We start from the raw sequence: 26950 nt of genomic DNA, 5'->3' as shown, positions 1-26950 counted from the left end.
CAAGCATAGAACTAAACAGAAAGAAATCAAATATAAAATATATAAAAATAAATTAATAGATACTATAAGAAAACGTAAGAAGGATTATTATAATAACTTACTAGAAATTAATAAAAATTATATTAAAGGAACATGGAAAATTATAAACACAATAATTGGAAAATCAAATAACAAACCAGGCTATATTGATAATTTTTCTGTAAATGGAACGGAAATAACCAACATGCATGAGGTAGTGGAGGAGTTTAATAATTTGTTTGTAAATGTTGGCCCAGATCTTGCAAGGAAGATCAAGCCTCCACAAGGGGGAGCTATTGCAGAACAATACATTGATAGAAATCCATCCACAATCTTTTTGTATGACATATCTAATATGGAAATAATTGCTATTGTAAACAATCTCAAGAATAAAACATCTACAGATGTGAATGGGTTAGACATGTCTCTTATTAAAAAACGAATCAAAGAAATTGTAGATCCAATTACTTTCATATGTAATCTATCTTTTAGGATGGGGACCTTTCCAACTGAAATGAAAACAGCCAAAGTAATTCCAATACATAAAGCAGGAGACATTTTTTTTTTACAAATTATAGGCCTGTTTCTTTACTTCCTCAATTTTCTAAAATTCTGGAAAAACTTTTTGTTGCTCGTCTGGACAGTTTTATTGATAAGAATGAGATATTGATTGATAGCCAGTATGGATTCAGAACTAACAGATCCACATCAATGGCTCTCATGCAGGTAGCAGAAGAGTTAACAAATTCAATCGATAATAAACAGTATGCAGTTGGAGTTTTTATTGATCTGAAAAAAGCTTTTGATACCATTGACCATGATATTTTACTCAGAAAACTTGAAAAGTATGGAATTAGAGGGATAGGGCTCAGTTGGATAAAAAGTTACATAGAAAATAGGAAACAATATGTGCAGATGGGGAAGACCAGATCATCCTGCAAAGTGATAACATGTGGGGTACCGCAAGGATCCATTTTAGGACCGAAATTATTTATATTGTATATTAATGATATCATTGATGTTTCTGATAAACTTAAATTTGTAATTTTTGCAGATGATACCAACATTTTGTGTTCAGGTGCAGACCTACAACAGTTGCTAACAAATATTACAGGTGAACTGGGGAAGCTGAAATGTTGGCTTGATACTAACAAACTCTCCTTAAATATAAGTAAGTCTAAATTTATTTTGTTTGGAAATTAAAAAAAATACATCCAAAATGCACTCAAGTAGAGATATGCATAGATAATGTTCATCTTGAAAGAGTAAATGAATATGTTTAGGGGTCGTGATAGACCAAAACCTCAGCTGGAAAACTCATATTAACTATGTAAAGAAAAAAACAGCGAGTAGCTTAGGTATCTTAAGAAAAACCAGACACATATTAAATTTGAGATCATTATACACAATTTATTGTACTATTTTATTACCATATCTAACTTACTGTATAGAAACTTGGGGAAACACATACAAAACTAATCTGAATCCTATTATCATTTTACAGAAAAAGGCAATAAGGGTTGTGAACAATGTTAGTTATCTCCATACTATAGTACAAACACACTGTTTTTTGAACTAAGGGCATTAAAGTTCCTCGACTTAGTTGACCTTAAAACAGCAGAGATAGTTTTTAAAGCTAGAAGTCATCAACATGTAACTTACAAATTTTGTTTAAAGAACGAGAGGTGACGTATAATTTAAGAAGAACACTCAATTTGAAATAGCCTAGAGCTCGAACCACACTAAAATGTAACCTACAATATATATATATTTTTTTCTACCATGAAACTCTGGTATTGCAGATGAATTTTAGATTTTTCCTATGTTGGCTTATGTTCTTTTCAGGAATGTTTTTTTTTGTTGATTGTTGTTTTTTTGTTTGTTTGTTTGTTTGTTTGTTTGTTTGTTTGTTTTATCTTGCAAACTTTAACTTTTTTTGTTCTTTTCTGGATAGTTTTTTGTTGATTTTTGATTGTTGATTTATTTTTGTTATATTTTGAAAACTAACTTTTTTTTTATTTGTTTTTTTGAATTAGGGGTAGGTTGCTCTATAAGCCTTCGGCTTCAAACCTATCCTTTTCGTTTGTTTATTGGTGAAAATGTTCGAAAAATTATTTGTTTGTTTTTTTATTTTTTTTTATTTGTCTTTTTCCCCCTCCTTTTTCCTCCGATTTTCTCCCATCCCAATGTTAGTCGTTATGCCAATTCCCAATTCCCTTCCTGGTCGCTGCGCACTTACCCCCCACAGTCGGTCTGAGTGGAGGCTTTCATGTGCTTCTTCCGACACACGTCTAGCCAATCAACCGCTTCTTTTCACCTGGCAGCGTGGACTCTCACTGAGAGGGTGTAACGTGTGGAAGGATCACACTACCCCCCTTAGATCCTATCCGCGCTGAGCAGGCGCCCCGACCGAACTGTAGGAGTCGCTGTTTACAACGACCCGGACCCACCCCGCCAGCTTTCCCACCCTCTAATACTGCCAATTGTATTAGTGTGAACGGCCAGCCAAGCTGGTGACAACGCCGGAGCTGTGAGCTGGATTCGAACAGGCGAATCCAGCGTCTCTGGCGTTTGGTGACGAACGCAATCTCCGCTACGCCACCTGACCGCCCCTTGTTTTTTTATTTGTAAACACTTGAAATAAAATAATTCATTCATTCATTCTTCAGAGTCCATCCGTTCGGTCAGTCTGGTCGAAGATGCAAAAGGCCCCGCTGGACCCCACCTGCCTCCGCTGGGGCTGGGGCTCCTATATGCGCCCGTCGGGGAAGGCGTGCTTGTAGAAGCAGTTGGAGCCGAACGAGCAGGTCCCGCGACCCTCGTCGAAATATTGACACGGTTGTTTCCCCATGCCGTCTTTGTATTTCTGAATTAGCTTCTGCTTGTCCTCCTTGTCTTCCACCCAGTACTCGCTCGCTATCACAAAGTTGGACGTGATTCGACACTTTGGGCAAAACTTGGTGATCTTTCTCTCGAACTGCTTGGCGCTCCTCCACTTGCGGATGCACTTCAGGCAGTAGCAGTGGCTGCAGTTGGACAGGATGCCAAAGCGGCGCTTGCTGGGGTTGGTCTTCTCGAACACCACCTCCATGCACAGGCCACACATCATGTCCTTGCTGCACTGGATGGAAAACGAGATCTCCATGTCCTTCTTGTGAGACTCGATGCACGCCTGAAAGCCGTGTAGGGCTTCCTGGGCTTGTAGGTTGACAAATTCGGCAAGGTCGCTGAACTTGGCGTTGAGGCATCCAGTGAGATAGCGGAGCCAGGAGCCAAAGGAGCGGAGCCAGTCCATTGAGATGATGTATCCATTTCCAAAATGCCCCCTCTGTTGGCCCTCGTACTCTGCCAGTACTTTGCACCTAGCCTCCAAGGCAGCTAAAGCATTCCGGACCTGTAACTCCTCTCTCTCTGCTCTTCTCTCTGCTCTTAGCTTAGCCTCATTAGCCAAGAGCAGAGCCTCCTGTTCCTCGAGTTGTCGTTTTTGTTTTAGAGCGGAAGCCTGGGCTAGCAACTCCGCCCTCTCTAAGTAAATTTTCAGACGCACGCCTGCTGATGATGTTCTGGAAAAGGTAGTGGATGGTGCTCTAGACCTTTTCCCCTCTACGACGCCGGATGCACTGTCTTCAGGCTTGATCTCATCTTGGTGCTTCCTAGACTCCGCTGTACGCTTATGCACCTCCTCCATCCATACAACAGCCTTTTCTATGAAGTTGTAAAATGTGTCAGCCTTCGGCGTGAGCCATTCATCCTGATCGCTCTCCTCTTTTGATGTCTTGCTTATGTTTTTGCTTAGTGCCGCCTGGACTGCAGTATTAAGCGCAAAGAACTCTCCGAGCAGACTGTTGAATTCTACCAATCCTGTCTGTACACCTTCCAAATTACCGTCGTCGTCCGCATCCATTAATTGATTCATCTTCTTCATGTGACCAGTTAGATGACCTAACTTAGACTTCCTTTTATTAATGGCATTACGGACCTTTTCCTCCTGGACCTTTTGTGTCTTCTCACCCTTCTTAGGTTTCGACATTTTGTTGTTATCCTTCTTTCAGCGCTCCAGTAGTTCGTGTTGATCCCTTTTCCTCCTGGAACAGAGTTTTCTTACTATTGTGAGGGCCGACGGTACTCCACTGGTCAAATTACTTACTTGTGAGTAGTCCGTCCGTTGATAAAGAAAAGCAATGTCCACAGCCGCTCCAGTGCAAAGTAAAGATATCCAAATGGTTTATTTGCAAAGTCACTCTTTGCTCCTATTCAGTCTGGTCGAAGATGCAAAAACACCCGTTCTGAGGAAACACCCGCTTATATAGAGACCCAAAGGGTCTAGAATGTTTCGGTTATGACATCATACGGTGACATCACGAAGGTTCCATAACTTTCTATCATGACGTCATCTTGTGGTTCTAGAATGTTTTACGTTCTAGAAAGTCCTACTATGACGTCACCCCAAACGTTACGGACTGTTTTATGTGAGCGTCGACAGGTTACACACCTAGAGAGGACTCTTCGTATGGCCGCATGAGCTTCAGGGATCCAAAACTTGAGTCGCAGCTTGTACAATACGTGGTTGCGACCGCTGTGACCCACATTCTGGTGGATGTCTCGGAGTATAAGCTCTGTTACATGGAAATCCTTGGGTAGGATGGCTGGGTGTTTAGCCTCTTCAGGCATCGCCGATTTGTCAAGCCTTCCACCTACTCTGAGGATTCCCTCTTGCAGTACTGGCTGGAGCTTAGCGATATGACTGCTCTTCTGACGTAGTCGCCCTTCCGAAGCGCGGCGATTTCTTCTGAGTATTTCTGTCGCTGACTGTAACGAATGATCTCAAGCTCTGCTTCCTTTATATTCTCCACAGTGAGGTTGGTCTTCTCCAGGCTTGCCTTGAAGATCTCCATTTGTATCTGTACCTCAGACTGTGGGAGCGAGGCATTCATCTTCTTTCTCTTTTTTTATATTTTTTTTTTATTCTTTTTTAAACATACACATAAACATAAACATAACAACATAAAATTAGATATACAAGCATTAATTAACAGTACACCTCCAATTAAATCACCATTTGAATAAATGTATTATACGAGACAAACTCTAACCTTAACCAACTTCGAAAGAGTGCCTAAGCTTAACCGTCGAAAGAACTTGCCTAATCTTAACCAACTTCGAAGATTGCCTAAGCTTAACCAGTGTAGAAACTGGCGTCGGCCAATCAGAGAGCGTCTGCCAGAAATGCCGCTACGGAAAGTATACAGGCGGTTGTTCCCCACTTAGGTTATCTAACTATCGCGCCGCTGCAACTACAGTAGAAACACGGGCCTGGCCTGCTTCTACGTTCAGTGGCCTGACTGCACACACAAAAAAAATTATTTTAAATTTTTTCAAGTACCACCAGCAGTACCACCAAGTACCACTAGTGGTGCGCGTACCACAGTTTGAGAACCACTCTAATCTAATGAATCTAATCATGACATTTATGACATACAGATATACAGTACTGTTACATTTGTGACATACAAGATATGCAAATATACAGTACTGTTCAACAGAGATCCTAAGAATAAATATATACATACGAGGGGGAGGGAAATGTACATTAGGAGGGGGTGGGTGCGGGAGGGTGTTCGGACATTTACGGGCCCAGTTTAGAATTGCAGCCTCCCGTAGGTGCTCTTCGAGAGCGGTTTTGAAGGTGGGTAGGGATTCACATTTTTTTTACGGCTGTGGGTAGGGCGTTCCACATTGGTGTGGCATAATTGCGAAAGGTGTTTAGTCCCTTGTTTGTGCCGAATCTGGGTTGCACATGTTTTGTGGAACTCCCTCTGGTGTTGTGGTCATGGTATTCATTGACCTTTGGGAAGTACCTCGACATGTAGATGGGTACCTTAGTGGTGTAGGTGTAGTGTATCTTGTAGACCAGGCCCATTGCAAGTTGCTGTACTCTGTCGTCTACTTACTCTATAAGCCATATACTAGGTTGTCAAAATGGGCTGGGGTGAGGTGTGTTTTAGGAGTAAGGTCACGCAGTAGTCTGACCAGTTTGTTTTGTGATGTTTGTAATCTTGTTTTTAGTGCCTTTGAGGTGCTTTGGTACCATGAGGTGCAAGCATAGTCGTAGTACCCTTGAATGAGTACTTTCGTCTTGTTTACATCAGGGTCCCCCATTTTCAATTCATCAAGACATTTATGACATACATGACATACAGATATACAGTACTGTTTCATCAAGACATTTGTGACATACTGCTTCCTCAGCAGAATCCTCTTAGGCAATCATTGTAAGCAACCTGGAGCTTATGAAAGCTAGCCTGCTTAAACTTGACCCACAGGGGGACAGTATAGAGAGGAGTGCAATAGGCCCTAAACAGGTTAATTTTCACCCCAGCAGAGCAGAAATGGAACTTCTTAGCTTGAGCATACAGTACTCGCTGCTGTCGGTACATGTCATCATCATCACTCATTTGATCAGTAATAATGTGACCCAAATATTTGTGACACACACATATCACATATGTACTTTACTTTCATATACATACATGCACACATATAACTTACATACATTGGCACTTACTGTCTATTATAATGTAACTACAGATATACACATATTCATGTTCACATATTCATACATATTTATTTTCACATATAACAACACATTTACTGTTTACCATCCATTTAATGAAACAATTGAAAATCATTTGATAGTTATTCATGAAATTGAGTTCATACTATAGATACTAGCTGAATACACATTTCCAGAAGCTTTAATGCTCCCCTCACACATTGTTATTGTGAAAAGGACTGCACACAGGTGCAACTGACCTGGGCCCTCATTCATCAACGTGTCTTACGCACAGATATGTGCTTAACCTGTGCGTACGACCATTCCTAAGCAAAGAGTGGGATTCATCAATTTCAACTTGAACTTGACTTCGTGCTTATGTGTACGCACAGCTCGGAGCACACTTAGCTGACGCCCAGTGGTAGAATATATTATTACAACAAGGAAATGAGCTTCTGTGCATTAGTTTCAACACTGGCATGTTCTGTATGAACCGTAATTCATTATAGTTCATTGTAAAATAGCAACAGTAGTGTAATTATGGTCAAAACCCTATAAATAGCATTTGGAATAATAGATCTTTCTCTCAGAATGAATGCAGCATGGTTTATATAGCGTTATCGGAATATACGGGGTGTACTGACTGACTGCGCTCCGCGTAGCTCAACTCGTTATTATTTTGCGCACAGACCGCAGAAACACAGGAACGTTTTGATTATATTTAAAAGGCTTTACGTTAAACGAAACAAGTGGAATTTCGAAGCTGTAAGCAGAATACAAGTCATATGAACACCCACGATATAGTGTTCTTCCCCCTTTTTACTGTATAAGAAAGAATAAAAAACGCATTGCAATGACACCAGATAGTGGACAGACTATGTATATGATGGGATTCAAGTTCGCGTTTTTGTTGATCATAGGCATGCTGTCAGAGTATGATATCTTAATCAAACATTCTAGAACATTTGTCGTCACAGATCATGTCACAATAGAACATAGGCTATGGCATGGTCCATCGTGATATTGTGTAGACTGTTATTACTGTACCGGTACCACCCATTGTGACAACAGCCTTGTGAGTCCTGCACACAAACATGATGGAATTCAAGTTCATGTATTGAAAGGCAGGCTACATCATACATGCAGTGAGATTCATTGTTCTTGTATATGCTCTCGTATTATTGTTTATATAGGCTACCCAATACTGACATCAAAATAGATTGTAGTATGCCTCTAGAAATCATATGCAGCAGGTAGAAAATTGACGGAGAATCCATCGCGATTTGGAATCAAATTGAGGAGAACTTTAATCCCTGGGTATTAATCAAACAACACGGGAAAAGGCAGTCATATTCCAGCACGGTCTTTATTAGTGTTTGCGCTGCCCAGGCAGCAATGGTTAATAGATATCATATCCGACATCACCGTTCTCATAACACGCTTCCCTCGGCTTAGTCCATTTTTCCACATTTCATGGGGGTATTCCATTACCGTATATGGTTAATCGGGGCGGTTCTGGTATGCAAATACTTAAAACAGTGCACGAGCTCAAACGTAGGATCAAAGTCATATTTATCAAGACAGGTGTGCGTAGAACCTGTGTACGCACGTGTGATGAATCCCGTTCTTTTTGTGCATGCACTGATTCTAAATTCTGTGCTTACGTGTGGAAATAGAACATATTCTACGCCACGTTGATGAATGAGGGCCCTGGTCTCCTTAGCTAAAACAATGACAAAAGATAAGGGACCCTTTGAAAATATACTTAATAGATGTTTCACCTATGCCATTTAGCCAAGGCTATAAGTAATGCATGACTGTTATTTCTTAGGGTCCTAGTTTTATCTAAATCATCCACAAAGGCAAATGTTTCTCATATATAATTTTCAATATTTCTGAGTATTCTCTATTAAAAACATGAGAAGACAGCATAGGGTACAACTCTATCAGCTGAGTAACAATGTTCGAACTTGAGTGCTGCAGTGTCGAGTGTATGTTATTAGGAAGAGTGCATGACAGTAGAGGACGGTAATTAAGGTTAGTGGTTTATTATTTTCTTCTCTTTGATGACCCTCCCGGAGCTCGGATAGGAGTGGGTCTGAGGCGGCCAGAGGATGTAGAGCGGAGGGGATAAGGCACAGGCAAGGCTTTTAGATAGCTTGCCATCAGACTTGGTGTTCATTTAGAGTCGATTTAACAGGGGCCAAGAGTCATGGATATTACGTAGCAGCAGAATTTAGAGGGCTACATGCATAGCAAAATGCTGCAAGCAAAGGAGCAACATCCCATGTCATGCCCTATGACCACTGACCACTTATCTCCTTCACAACTGGGAGTCAAGAGTTGACCTGGACAACAGGAGGGTCATGATGACTGCTGTCCATCATTGTAACTATGCACTCATGTTAACAGATATTTAGGTCACATGGCTTAAAGCTACTGTATCCAAACGTCCATTCCCTTGTTTTCATGTCATGCACCACATGTTCAGATACACCTGTATCCTACGCAATACATCACATTTAGTATTTAATGAAGCCTGTGTTGTTGGTCATGTTCATTAAAATGACAACATGGATTTCTTGGATGACTCTTTATTAACATAAATGTTAAAATGGTGAAGAGAGGATCAGGGTGCATGAAGGAGGCTGCTGGGACCAGTTGAACCTTAAGGACATGTACATATTTATAATATGTATAGCATATACTGTTAGTCTTCTCTGCAGGTATTCAGACAGGTATGTGTGTATATATATATATATATATATATATATATATATATATATATATATATATATATATATATATATATATATACACACTAGGGCTGACCCCTATTAATCGATTAGTCGACTAATCGGTCGAAAGGAGTCGTAGTCGACTGGCCAACCTCTTAGTCGAATATAATAATAAAAAATAAAATAAAAAATTCAATTCAATTTTTTTTTTTTTTTTATCATTCTTTCCAAAAGAAAAGAGGCCTAGAAGTGTAGCTAACGCTAATGGCACGCATACCAGAGGCTAACTGCCCACGAAAACAGGCACAGAGGCACTGAAAGAGGATTTCACCCATCTAATGAACACACTAGACTAGACAATATCAAGATATATCCATCAGTGGACCAATTGCATGCTTTTGCAGAGGACAAGAAGCCTTCAGTCGTCTCCTTCAGACATTAAGCACCCCCCACAGCCCAAATGGAATGAATTTCTTTTTTTAAATATTATTTTAGTCTACCAATAGTCGACTAACGGCAAATTTTGGCCAATCCTAGTCGACCATCCAAATCCTTAGTCGGGGACAGCCCTAATACACACTGTCTGAATACCTGCAGAGAAGACCTTAGGGGCGACAATGGCTCGGGAGGTAGTGCAGTTGTCTGGTAATACGGGCAGCGTGTCGATGTGTCCTTGAGCAAGATACTTCACCCCTAATTGTTCCCGATGTCATGTGCACATAATGTGCATTGTATGTGAATGTGTAAAATGTGAGGAACAAATTGTAAAGTGCGTTGGATAGAAGCGCTATATAAATGCAGCCATTTACCATTTATATAATCCTCCTATATACCTACTTATACTCCTACAGATAACCCATATATATATATATATATATATATATATATATATATATTATTCTTACCATATACTTATAGATATCTATCCTGTCTGTACATACCTGCACATAATCCTTTTACATATCTGTAGTAGATACTACTATATCTGTAGATACTATATCTATATCTGTACATATCCCTTACCCACTCTTACTAGTTACGCTGCTGGCCAGTATGACTACTAGTCTACTACCATACTGTGTTTATACCTGTATCACTGTACATATTACTATCACAAATCTGTACATACATCTGATTAGCACTACACCCAGTAGTACTAATTTATATATTGTATATACCCAGTTTAATCACCTGTACATTACTGCACTTTACTGTTACTGTTGACAAACTCGTGGAGGCCAAGGCGGCTGTGTGCAGCTGGGATGAGAACATTCCCAAAGATATCGAGCACCAATGGACAAGATGGGAGGAGAGGATGGCTGGAGATATTGTCGTTGTGGTCGACTCTGCAGCTCCTCGAGGTTCTTGGCTCCTCGGCAGAGTTTTGGAGACCTTCCCAGACAAGAATGGCTTGGTGCGCTCAGTGCGTCTGAAGACCAAAACAAACGTCTTGGAGCGACCAGTAACCAAGCTTTGTCTTTTGCACGAGGCAACAGTCGCAAGAGACTTGAGATTTATTTTGATGGCACACTTTGGCTCATTGGTTGCGTTTACATGGTGTAATTGTTATGCCATGACATGTAACAATTAGGGGACGGTCAAAACTGTGTGCTCTTGCCGGTAACAAACACACCTGAATGTCATCAGTACCATACACATTAAGTAGACAGGTGTCACATTCAAAGGTCTGACGACCAAACAAATTATAACTGGAGCGGGCTGTTGTGAAGCCAGCCCGTCCGTCCAGTGTGTGCTTTAACACATTGGTTGCCAACAACGAGATTTCTCGTTATTTAATCGTTATTTCTTTTGTTAGCGATATCCATACATTTTTCATCCGTCCAGCCTGACATTATCATTGGGAATGGCTCTGAGCTCGAAAAGGGCAAATACCGCCCCCTATCGTCTCCCGGATGGTAATGCACATCATTGGATTGGATTGAGTGAAAAAGTGCATCAGAGAAAAACTCCGCCCCAGGGTTTCCCCACCTCTGGCAAGCAGTGTCGTGTTACCAGAGTCACTGGCGAGGCTGGAAGCAGCTTGGATCATGCGTTTCGGACTATAACGTTGGATTAAACGCGATCAATATTTGGAATGGCGATCAGGAATTGGATTCATCTTTTTGCAGAACATCTGATCTGAGGCAAGGAATCTATTTTACCAGTTTTGGGTTAATCAGAGTTGTTTTTCACAGATTGCACAACGTGTGTGTGTGTGTGTGTGTGTGTGTGTGTGTGTGTGTGTGTGTGTGTGTGTGTGTGTGTGTGTGTGTGTGTGTGTGTGTGTGTGTGTGTGGTGTTAGGCGCTGAGCGCGGCACGAATAAATGATTTTTCAGCCCGCTTTTGTATCGTGCATAAGAACACAAATACTCTCGATAATCTAGCGTTTATTTGAAAACTATTCATAAATCAGCCGGAAAATGACAACGTGTTTTGTGTATTCCAGTAAATGGCTATTTTCGCGGAATTTCTCTGAAATTACTAGAACTCTCCAAAACTATACTCGTATTCAAAACGGTATAAAACGGAAATGTACTGATGAGAAAACAATCCGTTTCGTACATGTTGACTGCAAGCAAGTCATTGATAAGCGACGGGTGTATTAGACACATAGCCATAATTTAAGATATAGTTTATGCGTTCGCAAATGTGCTCGTCCTCCCATTCATTAACGTGGTGGCATCCAAGCGATAAATCGCCATATCCGGCTGGCAACCAAGGCACAGGTCCCGGCAGGTAATAAAGAAAACGTTTTCCAAAAGTAAAATGATATTTATTTGTAATGGGGAATGAAACCCACAGCAACACAATCAGGGAAAAGGGGTATGGGAGAACAAACAAGGTAATAATAATACAAACACAAAACCTAGTGACCTAGTGTCACAGGACACAACCACAAGCCACGTGATTGGCAGTCTGGGAACCACCCAGCAATCGTACACAAAGTACACAATACGATATAGTTCCACATGGGGTGGCAAAAGGCAGAAGGCCCAATATATACATTAATTAATTACACACACAGTGGCAAGTGGCACAGAGGCCACAATATATATATACTCACCTGGCAGCAACACCAGCACAGACATAATAGCCTACCAGGTAAGTAGTGTGAACAGGATGAACACACAATAATGGCAATTAGGCCATCAGGTCCACACACAGTGGCAATTCAAGGGGCAACCTCCACACTGGTCAGTGGCAAATAACACAATGAGGTGTGCAGGTGTGTGTCACATGCCAGGCTTTATTCACCCGTCAGCTGCCACTCATCAGGCAATCAGCACTCTCCAGAGGAGGGACGGGCGGCACCTGGCAAAGGAAAAAAGAAAAAGGAATTAATACCAAGACACACACACCACATACAAATAACATAATAGTACCTATATTAACTAACCTGATGTTCACATGGTGTCACAAATACAGTAATAATGATAATGACCAATCCACGTATGTCACAACAGGTAAGCCACCTACTAGTGAGTAAAGGTAACTGCTACCATGAACCCAACTTCATAGGCATAATGCATAGAATGTGTATGTATACAAATACAGAAATGCAAACAAATACATGAAATATGACATATGGCACTAAACCAGAAAATTACAGTTACATTTGCACTCTGGTTGGATACCAAACTTCTTTTCGTTGTACTGTACTTGTGCTGTATAATGACAATACATTTTAATCTAATCTAATCTAATCTGACACTGCTGCTCTATGGACGTACCAGGACACACCGCCTGACTGGACACTTGTTTTATTATTTTCTTTAGGCAAACTGGAGGAAGTGACATCAGAGGATGCTTCACTGTGAAATAGACTGGCGTTGTCCATTATATATATATAGTTGTCCATCATGTATAGTTGTCCATCATGTATAGTTGTCCATTATATATAGTTGTCCATCATATATAGTTGTCCATTATAGGTTGGTGGCTGCAAGGACATTTTGGTTGGATTACAAGGGGGCGACAGTGAACAGTCATCTGGTAATCCGGAGGTTCCCGATTCGATTCCCGCTCCTGCCGTTCCCCACCCAGTCCATGGCTGATGGATGCAGTGAGAGAACATAGATTATGGAGTTGTACCCTTCCTGCTGATTTGTTGTACAAAACTTGTAAGTTGCTTTGGATAAAAGCGTCAGCTAAAGGACAAAAGGCACATGTAAATGTGTGTCAAAGTGTCCTTGAGCAAGACACTCAATTAATCCTGATGAGCACCTTGCATGGTTGCCTCCGCCGTCGGTGAGTTAATGGATAAATGTCAGGAACAAATTGTAAAGCACTTTGGATAAAAGCGCTATATAAAGGCAGCAATTTACCATTTCCAAGGATTTAATTTGTGACAAATTGTATTACATTTTATACCAGCATCATATTTCCATCTTTCCACTGATTTTCCTCTCTGTTACATCAGTCAGTCAGTCAGTCAGTCAGTCAGTCAGTCAGTCAGTCAGTCAGTCAGTCAGTCAGTCAGTCAGTCAGTCAGTCAGTCAGTCAGTCAGTCAGTCAGTCTAGTGTGTGTGTGTGTGTGTGTGTGTGTGTGTGTGTGTGTGTGTGTGTGTGTGTGTGTGTGTGTGTGTGTGCAGGGGTGTAGCTCCAGATTCTGGGCCCCCTGAAAGAATGTATTTGTAGGCCCCCAGTGAATCCGAGCGCGCGTAAGCGCACGAGCGGAATTTTTTGTGTGCCATTTTTTTATTGATGAAAACGCATAATATGGTTTTTACCTATACATTCGGATCAGCAGTTCAGCACCTGCACTGTTGGTGGGTGAGCCTAGTAAAGGATGTCGCATTGCGTTCATCTTCAATGAATGGACCAATGCAATAGTCTACCAAAGCCCCCCCCTCTCTCTATATATATCTCACACACACACACACACACACACACACACACACACACACACACACACACACACACACACACACACACACACACACACACACACACACACACACACACACACACACACACACACACACACACACACACACACACTTCAGAAACAAACATAGTATCAATGAGAGCATCAATAATACACCTGAGTGATGTCTAGTAAAACATTTTTTTTTTTTTTTTTTTTTTTTTTGGGGGGGGCCAGTGCTGGGCCCTTGGAATCATCCTAAGCTACCCCCCCCCCAGCTACGCCCCTGTGTGTGTGTGTGAGTGCGCGCGCGTGCGTGCGTGTGTCGTGTGTATGTATGTCTCTTTCAGTGTGTGTCTGTAAGCTATCATTTTCAGTTCCTGAGCATTAGACCCTGGGCCCCGATTGGCAGATAGTGCCAACCCCTGCAATTGTAATCATGCAAAATCAGAGGCATTCAGGAGCTCTACCCAGGGAGCTTGGGACTTGTTTGTGTTCATCTTCTCCCCTATCAGCATTCACTTCCATCTGGTTCCCTGAAAACAAACAACCAACAAGCAGCATGCAACATATTATAGTGCTATGCAACATACACACTAACTAACTAGCTGGCACTCTTTTCTTCGTCACATGCTAGTGTTATATTTATTTATTGAATTATTTGGCCATTCATTTGTATGTTTGTCATTTATTGTGCACCCACTGGAAAACGGTGTCACGCTCCACAAAGTGTCTTCCTACAGAGCTCTCAGACACAGGCAGAGATGGCATAAACAGCAGCAGAGCAGTTTATTGAAGAGGTGGTAAGATGGTACAAGCCAGAGCAGATGGAAGCTTGTCATGACAGAAGCTCTCCTCAGTGTGTGTGAGGATGGCAGATGTAACCTGTGTCCATTGATGACCTGCTCCCAGGTCTGATTAGCTTGACCCAGGGCAGGTGTGGCTGCTAAAACCAGCCATCCCCACAGTAACATTAGGCTAATGTTTTTTGTCCACCGACTTGTCAAACGCTCATCATATACCATGGCTATGAACCAATCAGATTGCTTGATTTGAGCTACCCATTTTATTTACTTTAATAGTTCTCTTTTTAAATAAAGAAAACTACTCCTCAACACTGAGGTTAATTCCATCACTTCTCTGCCGTGGGAGTTACCCCTCTGCAATACCAGCGCCAGGGACCAATTTTATTTGATAAAGTATGTGTTTTATATATATATATATGGTTATTATATCACAGCTAAGGGGCGTAATATGGCCCAATGCGAAGCGGAGGTGAAAAGTAATTAGAATCACAGCTGTGGATTATACCATGGCTATGGACCATGGATCAGATTGCTTGATTTGAGATACCCGTTTTATAATTAATGTTACGTAACTCATGTAAGACAATGGATTGTAATGAGGGTCTGTGAGCGTGCACGTGTTTGTTTGTTTGTTTGTTTGTTTGTTTGTTTGTTTGTTTGTTTGTTTGTTTGTTTGTTTATGGATACACATTCACATTCCGGTAGATGACAAGGTCACATTGCCCCGAGGTCAGGAGAATGTGTTCCCTTGGAAACACGCTGTTGAAATCAAGATCAAATAAAATAAAATAAAAAATAAATAAAAATAAATAATTAAATAAATGCAACACTCCCAGACATACCCCACACGAAGGTAAGGAAAAACTCACTAAAACCTAGCAATAGGGGAAAAAAATCACCACAGGCAAGTGGTGAATGCCTGTGGAGGAGAGAAACCTTAGAAGGGCCATTCAAGGCGGGATCTCCCTTCTTAGATGTCGGTGATAGTAGTGTTGCAATAAAACAGGCAAAACTGTTGGCAAATCATGCACTCACAAGCGTAATGAAACACAGATAAGTGCATGCAATAGCAACTGAACATTTTGAAAGATTAAAAATAGAAAAAAATAGAATAGAATTAAAAAAGATGTCGCCCTGTAGAAAACAGGTTGGAAGACAATGGAGAGGAATTGGATGGACCACTGACATCTTGTTCTTCTGTTCATCAGACTCAGTAAGTAAACTCTGTACCATAAAAATATTCAACCATAGAGTTAAAACGTCAGGTTTCTTCACACTTCCACTGGCTCAGTTGATTGAATCCCATAGCAGACCCGGCCCAAGCCTTTATTAGGGCCCTAAGTTTAATTTTCTTTGGGGGCTATTGTCAATGCTTGATCATTCTCACACCTACAGCTCCCAATATACTGTATTTTGGGGGCTATTGTCAATGCTTGATCATTCTCACACCTACAGCTCCCAATATACTGTATTTTGTATGTTTTTTGTGTGCCTTGTTTTGCTTGAATCCTGTCTTTGTAAAGCTGTATAAATATAATTTTTGTCTAATATAAAATAAAAGTAGTATTAGTTAGCCAGAACGTTTAACGGACATAATATTGCATTTTGTATGATTACCATTGACATAATATATCTTTAAAAATAAATAAACAAATAAACATTTCAAGCTCTCTTGTGTGAAATGTTAAGCACTCTCGGAGGCCCTCTGGTGGCCACAGGTGCTCTAAGCAGGCATTGATTGATTGATTGATTGATTGATTGATTGATTGATTGATTGATTGATTGATTGATTGATTGATTGATTGATTGAAAACTTTATTAACAGATTGCAGAATGGGTACAGTACAGTACAGCTCAAAACATAAAATTGTTAAAAGGTGCTATGCATTATAAATGTCATTTTTCAGTCTCTAGCATTGTATTATAGTAATAGGAGTTCGTATCAATGTGTTTTTGGGCCTAAATACTATATTGGCGAATTCCTCAGCTACAGCCCATCCCCTCTTTGCCTCTAGTAAATCAGGTCATGTTGATTTGACGACCTGGTGCACGTCACAGGGCGCTGTTTATAGCGCACAGTGATGTGATTGGCTCTGTGGTTTTAGTAATGCCCGCCTCCATTCTTGCTACCTGCAGGGTGGAAGGCTTGTCCAGAAGATCACTAATCAGCTGAAGCCTGATGCGGTTCCCTCGGTCTTCGACAGACAGACCGGCGTTAGCTCTCGGGGCTCGGGAGCGATCGCTAGCTACTTAGCACCAGCCGGGGCCGGCGTTAGCAACCGGGAGCGTCGTTGAGCATTCAGCCTGCTGGCTACCTAGATCCACTTCAACCAGCGTCGCGGAGCATTCAGCCTGCTGGCTACACAGCTTGTCGGTGTGCTGGAGCCTCTGCAAGCTAACGGTAGCTGGCTCCAGGCTATTAGCACATCGACAAGCTGCTGGAGCTCCCGACGCTCGGCTGGTTGAAGTGGATCTAGGTAGCCAGCAGGCTGAATGCTCCGCGACGCTCCCGGTTGCTATCATGTGCAGGTCCTCTTCTCAGACCTGTGTGGCAAAGCACTGCACACGCATCATGCAAGCTACACATCGCTGCATGTTGATCAATGGTGGCCCACTCGGTGCATCACAGTGGGCTACTATTGTGCTAACAACAACCGCGGTGTCCGGCTTGTCGGCCGGCATGAGTGCTCGATTTGGGGTGGTTCTCTCCTCCTTGTGTGCCCCCGTTCTCGCGGGTGTCCTGCCGGGGAGCTTGTGGACGCGACAACAGCGGCGGCCGTAGCGTTAGTTAGCTCATAGCTATTGTGTACCACTAGCGTTACGGCGGGCTCGAGCACCCTACGGCTGCCGCCGTTGTCGCGTCCATGGGCTCCCCGGCAGGGTACCCGTGGGGACGGGGGTGTACAGAGAGGAGAGAACCATTTTGTGTCGGGCGTGCATGCCGGCCAGCGAGCCGGACGTCGGGATATGTTGTTAGCACAATAGCTACCAAGCTAAGCTATGTTAGCTTCTAACGGTGTATACACAATATGTACAACGACACAATGATTTACATTATTACAAATATGGTAACGTGGTTGTGGCTTTTACAAATAGTGGTAACATATATATAGATAGACAGTACTGCTACATCTCTATATTTATGACATACCATATTTGTATGTAACCTGAAACCTAATCTCTGACGGGGAGATGGGCGGAGCTATTTGGTGGGTGGCTGTCACTCAAAGCATTCTGCTAGTATGGTTGGAGCCAAGCCAATAATAGCCTGCTTTCATGAGGCTGAAAAATGCTGGTTTTGAGTACAAGATTAGAAATATAAAACAATGATTATTTTTGGAATAAAAATTACAGATGTGTTACATAGACTCACAGGAAGTGTGTAAAGTTGCCCAAATAGTGCTAGGAATAGCAGTGCATAACCCCTTTAAGGGGATGAAGCTGGACAAGCTTCCGGTTTAGCTGTAGAATGGAGTAGGTCGCATGTGACACAGCTGCTCACCCGTTATTTTTTTTTCGTTTTAAAATCATAATTATATACCATTAATGCGTTTAAAACTTGACGCATATATCAACTGAGACTATCAACTAACTATATTGACCAAAAGAATCGAGATGCCATCAAGGAAAGACCCAAGGAAAGACCAAAAACCAGTCGAAGAGGTCCCGCCGCGGGACCCAGGATACGTACAGCGGACAGCAGAAAGTATTGACTCGACAGAGGCCGCTTCAAGTTCAACCCCATCAAAGACCTCCGCAGATACCGAACATATCATCCGGAAAATGGAGGAAATGGGGAAGACAATGGAGAAGAGAATGGAGGAAATGATCACAGAGAAGAGAATGGAGGAAATGATCACAGAATCACAGAAGATAATAACTCAAAAAGTAGATGCTATTAAAGAATCTATTGAAGGCAAAATTGATGCGCTGAGAGCGGACGCCGACGCACAGAATAAACGCACCGAGGCTCTGGAGAAAGTAGTGGAAGCCCACGAAATCAAATTCACTCACATCTACAAGGAAGTAGAGGCTAACACAGTTAACCTAACTGCCGAGATGAAGGGGAACTACAATGAAATCAAGACGGAGCTCAGCGAAATAACGGAGGAGCTCACGCGAATCAATAAAGAACAGAAAGCCAAAATATTCGAGATGGAATATCAAAAACGCAGGCTGAATATTCGCATTGTCGGTCTGGACGAATCAGTGAGATGTGAAAACCCTGAAGAGTTTGCCACAGAATTACAGAAAATCTTGGGAACAGGAATCCTTCCTAAAATACCGGAGGTGGATGAGTGCTTCAGATTGGGACCCCGCTCCAGTGACAACAACGCTAAGCCCAGAGTGATATTAGTTGTACTGCGCCAAGTCAGAATAAAAGAAATGATTATGCGTGGAATTCGCAGGATGAAAGGCAATCTGAAACACATGGAGGTACCAATACACTGCTTTGAAGATTATTGTCGTGAGGTAGTGGAACTGCGTGCCAAGTTCAAGACGGTGATGTCTCAACTATACCTGGGGAAATACAGACCCCTACTAATATACCCTGCAATACTTCGCGCCGTCGACAAACAAGGAGCAAAAGTTCTCCTCAAATCGCCTGAAGAGGCAGCCAAATTCCTGTCTGAACAGGAGCAGATTAGTGTATAAATGGCCTTTTAAATCTCAGTTATGCAAGGTCACCATATAGTACAACCTTTAATAATCGAGGATTTGGGACAGAGAGACCTACGTGCTCAGAGTTTTTGAATGCTTTCCCCGACGTGTATATTATTGCGGACATATTGGATTTAAGATTGGAACACTCCAGAACATACTGGAACATTCAGACAATGTAAAAATGACATTGGAATAATCTAGAACATCGAAGCATTCTTTGATATATGGAGCATTCTGGAATATCAGCAATACGTGGTCATTCATTCTACCAGAAGCCCCTCGGGGGAATAATCAACAGCTATCTAGATGCAAAACCACAGAGCCATCATAGCCGGCCGGCTGAAAGATCACTCTACACAACGATCATCGCCCACCCCGGTCGGGGGAAATGCTGCATATACGTATTTAAAAATTGTTTTTTTATTAATGGGAAATAATTTCACTACTTCTCAAATTAATACTTTAGATGTTTAAGCATAGCAATGCTCTTTTAAGATCTAAGTTAATGTTCTCTTCCTTTTACTTGTTTTTTTTTTCTTTCTTTTTCATCCGCTCTCTCTGATTTATTGAGGCTCTCTCTTCAGTTCAATACCTTCATATTATTCATGGGTTACTATAAATTACTATAAATTACAAGTTCATATAAAATGTAAGTGATTAAGGCATGACAATTGAAGCTTATTTTTGGTCTTTATTTTTAGTTTATCTCATTTAAATTTTTATTTATTTATTTTTTACGGGTAAGTGGCCAAGCCACAGTCGACATTCTACTTATGGTAGAATTTAGAGTGTTAGATCCTATGGTATACATAGGAATGTTAAGGATAATTGGATCATTCTGGGATATCCGGTGGTGCAAGGGAGAGAGTCATACGCAAAGGTTGTGTTCATGGAACACAATCCTGTACGACTCTCGGTGGGAGGGAAGGGTAGGGGATTTTTATTTGTATATATGTATGTTTTTAAGCTCGGCTCTCAACGGGACCTCACTAGTGGGATGTATATCTAGTATTGCCTCGCACTCTAGAAGCATTACCAAAAATTACAATGCAACATGTATAGACTATGGCTAGTTTGAATATAATGATATGGAACACCGGGGGAATAAATAACCAACTTAAACGCAAAAGCGTGCTCACACTGATGAAAAAAGAACATGTGGACATTGCTCTGCTAAGCGAAACACACATTCTAGGGAAAGACATAGGTAAATTAGCGGACAACATATACCATAATATCAGTCACTCCTCTATTGGTACGAGAACTCGGGGTGTAGCAATAGTCGTTAAACGTAAGTTGAATATTGTACTAAAGGGAGTATGGTCTGATGTAGAAGGTCGGATAACTATAGCTAAGATTGAACATAAGAACAGGAAAATAGCGTTGATAGCGGTATACGCCCCAAATTTGTACGAAGAAGATTTCTTCACTACACTAACCAATGCAATGTTAGACATTCCCGATTACTCATTTATAATAGGAGCGGATTTTAATGCCATCTGGAACCCAAGGATAGACAAATCTTACCTCGCCTTTTCCAGCGAACAAAAGAATTCATCGAAGGCATTAAAGGATTGGTCAAAGATTACAGGTGTAAAGGACTTATGGCGGTTACTTAACCCCACGACCCGAAAGTACTCTTGTCGATCTGCGAGACATAAGACACTATCCAGAATAGATTATGTCTTTGCATCACAGAGACTATTTGATAATTATGAAGTGGAAATGATACCCAACGCACTATCAGATCACTGTTATTTACTCCTTAAAGGTACATTTGGTATACTATCCTCCCGAGCCCCAAGATGGCGATTTAACTCGTTGCTGCTTAACAACAAGGAATTCATTACACAACTCAAAGAAGCTCTTATAGTATTCCAACGGGAGAATGCAAACTCGGTGCAAGACCCCAGAATAATATGGATGTCGGTAAAGGGAATGATCAAAGACTTCACGGATAGCTTTTCCTCCAAAATGCGCAAGAATCAAAACACAAAACTGGATGAGCTGGAAACGCTTTACTCAACGTTATTTAATTCTCTGAAATACAACAACTCAACTCGACTAGAAAATCAAGTTAACGTACTAAAAATAGAGATCAATGACATATACAGACAACAATCGGAAATACAAATACGCAGCACAAGACAACAGCAGTACTCCCATGGTTCCAAACCCAGCCACCTATTAGCCATGCGATTAAGAATTAATGCAACATTTGCAGATATAACTACCATTAGAGCACAACAAGTACTTGTAACAGATCCGGTAAAAATAAACGATACATTCAAAGTATTCTACTCCGATTTATATAAATCAGAAATGACCTTCGATCAAAACAAAATGGACACATTTCTTAATCAAATTATTCTCCCTAAACTTTCAGAGGATGACGCTAAACAGTTAGAAATACCGATCACACTAGAGGAACTCAAGATGGCCATAACCGCAATGAAAAGTGGTAAGGCTCCAGGAAGAGACGGTTTCCCATCAGAAATGTACCTTTCTTGTTGGGACATAATTGGCCCCTTATTACTAAATATGATCTTATACTCAGTCAAGGAGGGGAACTTCCATAAAACCGACAATATTGCACTCATAACAGTCCTCCTTAAAAAAGACAAAGACCCCAACGAGTGCGGTAGTTATAGACCTGTAAGCCTCCTCGGAACAGATATCAAACTGTACTCTAAGGTATTAGCCATCAGATTACAAAAGCATATGACGTCTTTAGTTCACCCGGACCAAACTGGCTTCATAGGAGGCCGCCTGATCACTGAGAACATAAGACGTATACTGCACGTACTTGATGCCGACAAAGAGGACACCATACCTAAGGCGATACTGTCCCTGGATGCTATGAAGGCCTTTGACAGGCTGGAATGGTCGTATCTGTGGGCAGTGCTAGAAAGGATGGGGTTAGGAAAAGGATTCATCAATATGATTAAAGTATTATACAAAGACCCATCGGCCATGATTATAACAGGCACAATCATCTCTGAAATATTTCCGGTATCACGCTCTGCCAGACAGGGTTGTCCTCTTAGTCCCGGTCTGTTCAATCTATCATTAGAGCCGTTAGCACAATATATAAGACAATCCCAATCCATAGAACCTATCGTAATCAAGGGCACACAACAAAAAATTTGTTTATATGCGGACGATGTAATATTGTTCATGAAAAACCCCAACACCACATTGCCTCATCTGCTCAAGTTGATTGAGGACTTTGGTGATTTATCGGGATTTAAGATAAATTGGCCGAAGTCGGCTTTCCTTCCACTTAACACCCCTGCAAAAAAAGATACAACCCTCCCAGGACAGATACCGATGGTAAAACATTTCAGATGCTTGGGAGTGGAAATATTCCCTACCATAAGACAAACGGTGAAGCACAACTACACAAAAATCCAAAACAAAATCAAAGACGACCTTGATAGATGGGCAAAACTTAAGAACACAGTACAAGCACGGATATCAATAGTTAAGATGGATGTACTACCTAAAATCAACTTCTTCTGTTCAATGCTACCGTTACCCCCTCCAGAGGGTTACTGGAAAAGATTACACTCCTCCACATACAAATTTATTTGGAATAACAAACCACCACGTATAAAAAGATCCACCGCACAGAGAAATAAAGCAGATGGTGGCATGGCATTTCCAGATTTTTTCCTATATTTTAAGGCGTACTCATTAAGTCCATTGACAACATGGTTTGACTCCCAAGCATTAGCATCTTGGAGGAAAATAGAAGAAAACATAGTAGCCCCACATAGACTGAAGGACATAGCATACACTAAACTACCAATCAAGCACTGTGAACGAAAATTTGGCCCCATAATTACTCATGCGATCCGGATATGGCGTGAATCACAAAAAAAAAATCCTAACCCACAAGAATGGCACAACCATACTCCCTTATTCAATAACAATGCTCTCTTAATTGGAAAACGACCTATAAGATTCCCTATATGGGAAGAGCAAGGCATACACTCATTAGGGGATATTTTTAACAAACAGGGTTTTTGTAGTGATAAAGAAATACGCAAAAAATTTAATCTCACCAAGTCCACATGGCTTTTTCACAAACAGTTAGAGCTATGTTTGAAGTCTCACGGTGTTCCATTAGACAGACCAATTGAACACCACAGATACCACAAATTCTTCTACTCAAGAGAGACATCGAGAGGTTTTGTTTCAGAATTTTATCATCAATTACTAACGTCCTCGTATGAAACCCTCCAACTTGACTCTGTCTGGAGGAGGGATATACCAGACCTGGAAAATGACTTTGATTGGCAAGGAGCCTGGGCAAATGTCCGACTTACATCAAGGAACCCGGATCATCAACAAATCAATCTTAACTATATTCACAGGACATACTTGACTCCTATAAGACTGTGCCGAATGGGGCTCAAACAAGATTCCAAATGCACCCAATGTACAAATGGGGACGAAGGGACATTTATGCACATGTATTGGGACTGCTCACCAGTTAAGGCATTCTGGAAAGATGTGACCCAACAAATATCAAAACTCGTATCTTGGAATATACCTGTACACCCCTCGGTATTGCTGTTGAATGATGTTTTTGAGTTTGCAGTGAATCCACAGCTAAAGAGATTGGTTTTATCGGGTATCACAGTAGCCAAAAAGCTGATCGCATCACGCTGGTTTCAACCGGAAAAAATGTGCCGTAAAGTTTGGTTTCTTACATATCTCGATGTAATTTACCATGAAATATCTACAGCAAGAATTCTGGGTCTCAATGAATCCAAAATGTCAATGTGGTTAGAAGTGGTGGAGAGAATAAAAGCTAGCTTATAATGGTAGTGTCTGGTTAGGTGCGAGGGATAGTGGAGGTACTTCTCAAGGTGGGGTCCGGGAGGGGGGGGTTCGAGCTGAGCATATGTATGTAGGTTTTTTTTTTTAAGATAACAGGTATTATGGGTATATCTTATATAAAACAACAAACCAAAAGGTGATCCCATTGGATGTGCCCTGACAATTAATGCTTGTATATCTTATCGTGTGTTGTCATGTTTGTTTATATGTTTGTTTTAAAAAAGAATAAAAAAATAAAATACAAAAAAAAAGGGGATGCAGAAAGACTTTCATCATGTTTACATCAGGGTCCCCCATTTTCAATTCATCATAACATATATGACATACATGACATACAGATAGACAGTACTGCTACATCTATACATTTATGACATACCAGATTTGCAAATACAGTACTGTTTGTGATACGAAAAGAGTCCAGAAAAGAGAGTATATACATTTGACGTAGAAACTGTACATTGGAGGAGGTTGGGTAGGTGGGGTGGGGTTGGGGGGGTGGGGGGGACTGTACATTGGAGGTGGTTGGGTGGGTGGGGGGGTTGGGTAGGAGGGGTGGGTGGGGCGTGGACACTGTACAAGCAAAACTGTACATTGGAATATTGACAAAACCATACTTGGTCATTTACTGTACATTGGAGGGGGTTGTGTTAGGACATTTACAGGGGCCAGTTTCGAATTGCAATCTCCCGTAGGTGTTCTTTGAGTATTTTTGAAAGTGGGTAGTGATTCACATTCCTTTACAGCTTTGGGTTCCACATTGATGTGGCATAATTGCGAAACGTGTTTAGTCCCTTTTTGAGCCGAATCTGGGTTTAACATGATTTGTGGAGCTCCCTCTGGTGTTGTGATCGTGGTATTCACTGACCTTTGGGAAGTATTTTGACAGGTACATGGGTACCTTGGTCGTGTAGTGTATCTTGTAGACCAGGCCCATTGCAAGTTGCTGTACTCTGTCGTCTACTCTAAGCCATCCTAGGTTGTCAAAGTGGGCAGGGGTGAGGTGGGTTCTAGGAGTAAGGTCAAGCAGTAGTCTGACCAGTTTGTTTTGAGATGTTTGAACTGAAGAGAATGGACTCTGTTTTGCCCATGTGTAATGATAGTTTGTTATCAGCGAGTCATATGCAGATTTTGCCTAGTTCTGAGCTGAGGGTTTTTTCAACCTGTAATTTGTTCTTGTCAGAGACCAGCAGGGCTGAGTCGTCCGCAAACAGGAACAAGTTGCAGTCACAAGCTGACGACATGTCATTTGCATAAATTAGGAACAGTAGCGGTCCTAGTATGCTTCCCTGTGGAACACCACAGCTCACTGTGAGGGCACTTAGTTTGCTTGTGCATCAGGCCGGCTCTGTCTCACAGTCTGTGGTTTCTGGCTGTCAGCTCTCTGCACATAGACAGACTTCCAACCATTTCATTCATGTCATTCCTATCACTCCTTCCATTCCAATGGCGATGACTCACACAGACAGTCACACCCGTGGATCTGTTGAATGTTCTTAATACGTAAGTAACATTTACCAAGACCATAGAGGGTGGATGGTGTGACTTTTTAGGGAGTTCCTAGAGAATAAATGACCAGCCTCTGCAAAATGCCTATTGAAGGCGACGCAAATTGCATTCTGATCAGAGATACATTGATATGTGAAGGTAAAGAATGAGATGTTTTCATTGTATTTATATTCACTGCACACTGATTGGAGTCTGCATTAGTAACTAGCTCCAGGTAGTAATCAGCTTTTGCTGGAAGAAAGAGCTTCCATAGAATAGGTGTTTGTGTGACCAGGGATGCGTTCTTCATGGGACGAGGCTGCACTGTTTTGTGAGCAGAAGCGCGTGCACGCACACGCACGGATGTGCACGGCACGCGCGTGCACAAAGGAATGCGCTTCACTCGCCAACTCACTATAAGTACCCCACCTGGGCTACTTTGCATATCAATAGCGCCGGTTGTCAGGTGTGTTAAAGACGTTCTCAGATACATTCACACAGAACTAGTGAATGAAATGTGTTACATTCCATTCGTAGAGGCAATTAGGCATCGTCTTTAGTCTGTGCCAGAGCCTTATAATCTATGACTCTGGTCTGTGCTTAAGCGAGGAAACATTTATGCACACGTGGCGTCATTAGCGTGTGTGCAGCCAATGTTGATAAGAGGAACGCAACTCTGTGTGTGACTATTGTGGTTCTGTGTCGCTGGTGTTTTGCTGGCAGTGGTTGCGATTGAAGGTCATTCATTCTGTGACGACCCCCACTTTACCGGCAAATGGGGTGTCTTCTGACTCAGAGAGCATGGTTAACCTTGTTCCCAGCTTTATCTCGAGAGATAAAGCCTGGTAAAGCACTACGGCCGAAAGTGTGAATCAGGTAGGAAGTCCCGCCCCTGAAATCACGACAGGTGCTCATGAAAATGCACTCCCCCCGTTTCTATAATTGTTTTGTTGAAAATGTCCACTGATA

Source organism: Notolepis coatsorum, assembly GCF_963971535.1.
Source record: "Notolepis coatsorum genome assembly, chromosome: 5".
Lineage (NCBI taxonomy): Eukaryota > Metazoa > Chordata > Actinopteri > Aulopiformes > Paralepididae > Notolepis > Notolepis coatsorum.
The sequence above is the reverse complement of the archived record's forward strand: the minus strand, read 5'-3'. Positions refer to the sequence as shown.